Genomic DNA, 7,563 nt, shown 5'->3' on the forward strand with positions numbered 1-7,563 from the left:
CATTTTTAGATAGCCAGTCAAAAAGTTGTGTATTTGACTATTAATTGCATTTGCCATAAGCATTTTAAATCAAACAAGGTGATAGTATAAATATTTCATACCTGAAAATTAAAGAAAATGTTGAAAAATGACAATATTTCATAATAATTATTGATCACAATAAATGAAGCAAAAATGTACAGAGGACTTTAAAAATTGAAGCCAATTATAACAAAAACCATCTCTATTTCTTTAAAATTCTGATAAATTAAATAAATCAATGAAAACTTTAATGTTTTAATTTTTTTAATGAATTTTGTATTTCGTTTAAAAAACTTTGATGCTCTATTTTTGCAGATTTGTGTTTTGGTCTGTTGGATAAAAACAAATTCAAAGACAATATTGTATAAACATCTTCCTAGAATGAACGTTCTGAAAACTTCTAGATGTAGGATCTGCGGTGCAAATGATGTAACGCCCGTACAAACTCTATGTATGTGAATACTTTATATCCCAAATTACCAACATCTTTGGGGGCCTATTGGTACTCTAAGGATGTAAGAGCGCTATAAGCAAGAAGGCAAGTATTTGCAAAAGTCATATTTTGAGATATGACACGTTTAAGTAATTATAAACTTAAATGTAAATTTAAATAAAAACAGTAAATAATCACAAGTAAAAACACAGAATGTCAATTGTGTCTATAGCATCAAATCTGTGTGTCATATTTACACCAAGGTTTTGCTTATGGATATCTAAATATTGTGTAAAAAAAATTACATCATTTTTCGTACTAAAATATTACTTTTACTTCTCGTAGAATCAGTATTAAACTCATTTTGTGATTTTTGTAAAAAAACTGGCTTTTTGTTTATGACGGGAGTATAATTCAAAACTGTAAAATATTTCAAAAGTTTCTGTTTCTTACTAAGAAGAAATTTAAATTTCTGTTTTTGTTATGGTAGAACTTCATTGTTTAATTTTTTAATAGTTAAGTTAATTTATAATACATATATTAATGCTAACTATTATAGTGAAGGCTGTTTGTGCCATCAGTTTGAATATCTTTTTGAAGATATTCACAATTTGTTAAGTTGTTTAGTAAAAATAGATAGGTAGGAATTTCTAAATAATGCATCATAGACTTAAAATGATTTCGTTGTCATAAATAGTATTTATTCTGTATTTAACTGTATGAATGAATATACAGATACATATTTTATATTGTAATTACATTATATATATGCTCAATAATTCTTAAATATTAAATGATGTCACATTGATAACTTTACCTACAGTTAATAACCTTACCAATTGATATTCGAATGACAAAATATTAAAATATTATCATATTTTATTTTTTAAAACATAATTGTAGTGAAACTAATGTATTTTGATTGTATGCATAAATTGAAATTAACAATAAATGTATAAAGAATAAATAGATTTTCATTATGGAAAACACAATATGTGCCCCTCTTTTATTTATACAACATATTTATAGGCTATTCAAATGCTTGTTTTAAAATAAATAAATAAAATAAATTAGTTGCAGCATGTCGCATCTTGCCGGGGTGTGTGGTGCTGTGAATGTCCAATTGCATTCCACCGGCAACACTGTTGACTAATCCAACTCATTAGCGTCCATGTTGTGAACCTTGGGCAATGGGATCGCTCGGCAGATAATGAGAGGATGAAATTCAACTTTCTGGCCCCTCCAAACCAGGACCAACTAGCTAAGGGAAGGTAACCCCGACAGAAAAATCCAGCAGAGACGGCAACGGGAAACCACTCTGGTCATATTTTCCCAGGAATCACCCAGCAGGCATCCTAGGTGCGAAATATAAAAGTAGCGCAGGACAGAAATGCTTTCGCTGCAGTGATCGCCAACACCAGGACGACCCGGCAAGGCATCAGAAGACGAAGATTGTAAGTAAATATGAAAAAATACAATGCAGTCCAAAAATATCATAACTAGGCAACGGTAGTACAAAATTTTAGCTTTCAAAGCATTACAAAATTACAGCCCTCCAAAAAAGGATGACCCACCGTCGGCACCTTGACCATGCACATTCTATGTGTGATGCTTTATGTCACGAAACCGCATACCTGAGTACAGGGGACTATTGGTTAAACCTGAGGATGATAAAGCGCTCGCCCTAAGGGGCGAAAGGCTCCTAATACATTAAGGACTGGGCTTGGAGGGAGAGACTTAGCAATATGAGATCTAACTCTTGTACTGTTATGATGTCACACTAGTCAACATAGGATACAAGACTTGATATTATATCTCTCTTATTTTTTTAAATGACGAAGTTGTATTTTTTGTAATCTTCAAATTGACATTTTCACACCGGATTTGGTCAGCAAAATTTGTAAAACTATGCTGGATGTTAATACAAAAAATATTTATCCTTGCTACGCGAATAATTAATGTCCGCTTATTCAGCGACACATCTGTATAAGAGAGTGCACGAAGATAGAACTCATAACAAGGAAGACAAAGATGCAAGACGCTGTTTTGTGGCGGTGTTGTGTAAAACAGATTCAGTTGGTTAAAGACAGTGATGATGGACGCATGCGCGTAATATGAGTGGCGTATTTATGATTTCAATGTTATTTATCTATAACAGGGCTGCATCATATGTTTATTGACAAAAATTATGGAAAAGAAATGATTAAACAGTATGTATCCATGTTTTTTTTTCAAATGTCTGAACTTTAGAATATTCTGTCTTTTACTAGTGGTAACACGATGTTACATCACCGCATGCAAATGGATTATTTACCACAGTCTTTTAAGAGATAAATACCTGGACTTGGAGGGAAAGAACTAATTTATGGAAACCTGTTATAATAGATCTACATAGGCCGTAGAAAGGTCAGGAGCTTGATTGGCGCTGAACCCCTCCACTTGTGGATTCATTATTATTGAATAAGAATTTGGGTAAATGAGCCAGAGGACGGTCTCCTACAAGCAGAGTTGCCAGACTTGATCAAGCAAAAATAGGTAGATTCAGAAAAACAAATCTGTAGATTCAGAAAAACAAATCGGTAGATTTCGATAGATTCAAGTGGGTTGAGGAGGGGGGAGGGGGGAAAAAATAAATTTGACAGTAGTTTAAAATTAAAGTGGCGTTTCGCCTAAGGCTGCTGCTTTAAATAGTCGAAAACGCTTGATAAATTTACAATTGAAAACCAAAAGGACTGCAATATGTAAATCTCCAAAATATATTGATTCCGGCCAGCAAAACTGGCCCAGAATACAGGTAAATCTTGTTTCATTACTTTGAGGTTATGTTGATATTTTAATTTCTATTTCAACAATATTGTATTTTTGGTAACCATACAAACTCTTTAAAGGTTTAAGGCATTAATGAAATCACACTAAGCTACCTATGTATGCAATTTTTTTTATGCACAAAGATACATCGGTTGAATGTATTAGCATAAAATATATTTGATGTTGTGTATTAATACCTGTTCTGTGAAAATTCAAGTATTTTGTATTGTAAGCCTGTCAATGACTCGGTATAAATGGTTTTTTTTTGCAGGTAGAAGCGTCTTGCAGCCTATGCTCTATAGGCCCTGACATTGATGGGTCTTCTTTATCTCTCCTATGTCCTGGTCATTTTTACAATCATCAGTGTTGTCAAACAAAATTGCCAAACAAAGAAATAATTAATGTTTTTAAGTTCTTTAAATGTAAAAACTGTTAACTGCAGAAGTACTGAAAACATTGCTTAAAACAATGATTCAACTAAATTTAAATAGATAATTAACAAAAGAAAAACCATTTCTATCATTATTTATGGTTTTCATTCCTCTTCATAAGATAAACAAAGATATATATTAATTTTTCAATAATGTCATGAAATTCTATGGTCATGATTTATCATACAAATAACCGGGAATCACCATTCACCAATACAAACCAATTCATTTCATTAATATATCATTCATTATATACTTATGTACAATAGATAAGGAGTTTTTTTAATAATTAAAAGATGGCAACCTAATTGGTAGAATTCAGTAGAATTTCAATAGAATTTGGTAGATCGGTAGATTGCTCCTAAAATCGGTAGATCTACCGAAAAATCAGTAGTAATGGCAACGCTGCCTACAAGATGAACTACCAAATAAATGAACTATATAACTTGGTCCTAATTGAACACAGCCCTTTACTTAGCCAAGAACTGTGAGGAATGAAGGGGTGTAGGGTCCATAGTCCATAGTCGATGACACACACGTGTTAAATTAGTTCACCTGAAGTAGATTAATGACCGACGATGCAATGTCATCATTTTCAATCGAATCCTATACATTCGTAAAATGCAACTCTGAGTATTTCACATGAAATCGGAGAACATCGCTCTGCAGTACATTCACATCATCCCTACTATGAAGAAATGAACTACAAAGGAATATGGTCTATAAAGAGATCACAGGACGCAGCTAACATCAGTCAGCTCGTTCAGCCTGCCCAACAAAGTCAGTCAGTCAGTCAGTCAGTTTAGTTCACGTCAGACCAGCTCGACGACATCACACAGTTCCAGCATGTAGTTCATGTGTAGTTACTTCAACCCATCATCGCCACTACGCTCGTGCTACACAACCAAGTGCTGTATCTTATTCGCCATGTAATAAATACATGCATCAAAACTGCAACAACGTCTCTTCTGTCAACCTCCAACTTAAATTTAATTGAATGTTTTATTTTATTGCTTAACGCCATCTCTGAATTAAATTCGGAACAAAATAACTTGTCTGCTGTCAAGAAAAATGTTATACATAAACGTGTCGATAAAGTACACCTACATTCAAAATAGTAAAGCACTAAAACATAATGTAGGTTTTTCTCAGCTCCCAGCCTCATTAATTCATCAGTTGTCTCGTTACTACTTTTATAAATATATTCAAGTAGTTTGTTTTTTTTTTAAAGGCATAAGCTGTAGAATAAACAAACAACACTTAACTCTAAAAAGATTGTAGTAAATAATCTTTTTGCGTGCACTGTTGTAACATCGTGTTACCAGAAGCAAAAGACAGAATTTAAGAACAAAAATGCATGGAGACATACTGTTTAATAATTTCTTTTCCATAATTTATGAAAATAAAAATGTAATTTAGCCGTTACAGCAAAATAAATCATAAATATGCCGTTCATCTTTTTTTATTATTATTTATTTATTGAAATCTACAGTCATATACAATAATAGGGTCATAATATAATAGGTACTTAAAACTAGACTAAAAATGATCTCAAACTTATAATTATCAGTATACGAAATGTGTCAAAAATAAATTTATATTACAAATGAATAGAATTTGGGAAACTATAAATAAAATATTTGTACATATTTACCATTGTAAATTTAAAATTAAATGAAAAAAGAATATTGTATTTACTCATCACTACTCACCCACGGTGACAATGGCTGCATGCTGTCGCTGATTTCCCTTTTGAATTTATTATTATTCAAATTGAAGATATCACTCGCATTGGGTCCAATAATATTATTATATAAGTTGCATATTCTATAAATGCACGATTTTTTTGCTTCATTAGAGTTTACATCAGTGCAGTATAATAATTTAATTTGGTGTGACGGGTGCGTTTAAGAGTTCTTACATGTGTGCGACCCCCTCACTGTCAATAACCGACTGAATCTGTTTCACACAAATACCGACCACAGAACAGCGTCTCTGTCTTCTTTGTTATGAGTTATATCTTCGAGCTCTCTCGAATACAGATTTATCGCTGTATTGGCGTCACATTCAATTTTCGCGTAGCAAGGATAAATATTTTTGGTATTAAATATCAAATTTGTTATTAAATGTTAAATATTAAATGTCCATTTGAAGATAACAAAAAATACAACTTCACTATTTAAAAAAAGAAGAGATTAAGGCTTGTATCATATAAAAATAAAATTAACTGCACTTATTAATAGTGTAGCGATATCTTTTGAAAAATATATGTAGATTAAGAAAAGATTACTTTATATAATTAATTTTCATTATTATGTATTGTATTACATTATAATTGTTTTTTATTACATATTTTACTATATTATTTATATTAACATATTACAACAGAGATGAAGAACATTTTAGAGAAGGTAATATAGAAGTCCAGGCATATACAGGGCTTATGACCTGTCAATGGCTGGTTTAAGTGGCCACTTTACACAATGTGTAATATTCACCATTCTGCCCATATTTGAACATCTATATACCTTCAATTCTTTCATCTGTTGATGTTTATGAATGTTAAAGTAACATTATGTATTCTTAGCACATAATATAATGTACTTTATATTTATATAATAATGATTACCTATTTAGTTCTTACATTTGATTAACTAGGCATTTATGATTAAGTAGTTTAAGTTTTTTTTTGTTATTTTTATTTTAGTATAGAACTGCTTATAGTTAAAAATATAAAAAATCTCCATCTTAAAACGGCTGAGCCATGTTGGATGGAGACTATCCTAACTAGAGGACGATCCATATTCATTTTGTAATTCACTACTTTAATATAGATTCCCTGGTATTAAATATCGACTTATTTCTACAATAAATTTATAAATAAATAATAATATTTATGTAGACTAGTGTGACGTCACAAGAGATAAAGAAATGCTCTACCTGTTGCGGGTAACAAGGCGCTCTCTCTACACTAATACTTATTTACCATTAACATACTACAACAAAAATGAAGAACATTTAAGAGAAGGTAATATAGAAGTCTAGGCATCTACAGGGCTTATGACCTGTCAATGGCTGGTTTAAGTGTCCACTTTACACACTGTGTAACATTCACCATTCTGCCTATATTTAACATCTATATTCCTTCAATTCTTTCATCTGTTGATGTTTGTGAAGTTAAAGAGCTGAAACCTTTATTTATGCGGGTGAGATTCATCGAGAAAAATTTGTTTATTTCCTATGCATAAATGTCCGTATGCATAGGAAATGAACAAATTTTACCAGTGCCGCGATAATGAACGCTATCTTCATATATACATATCGAGACGGTACACTTCTAACGGACGGTAACTTCTGTACTATCTCTATCTACCTCAGTATGTTCTACCTACTTGTCATCTCGTCGTCATATGATTAAATCCAACCAAAGAATAACCTCGTAAATTCATTCCGCGTTCTAAGGAGTAAGCTTCATTAAAATTTTAAATAGTTCTCATTTATATTTTAAATAGTCTTCTGTGATAAAAATGGCCACTTCAAAGCGATTATAAACTTCAATAAATGCTAATCCAAAAATGCTCGCTTGATTATGATTTTTACCTGGCTTTTGACAATTACCAAGACGGTATGCTTAACGATCGTCTGTATTTATCTACCGATCGATTACAAAGCCGGCTTCTTTAACGTCTCGATTCATACACTCAGGAAGATAGTAAAACAGATGGAAAAAATACAATAAGTGAATATTTTTTTTATATTGACAACATTTATCTTTTTTTATATTGACAACATCTAGCCGACATTATCTGTGCATCTAGACGTTCGTTTTCAAAACTGACAGTTATGTCAGAATTTAATTCGACTTCAAAA

This window comes from Micrasema longulum, unplaced genomic scaffold, assembly GCF_059751315.1.
Source record: "Micrasema longulum isolate JH-2025_06_02 unplaced genomic scaffold, ASM5975131v1 h1tg002380l, whole genome shotgun sequence".
Taxonomy (NCBI): Eukaryota; Metazoa; Arthropoda; class Insecta; order Trichoptera; family Brachycentridae; genus Micrasema; species Micrasema longulum.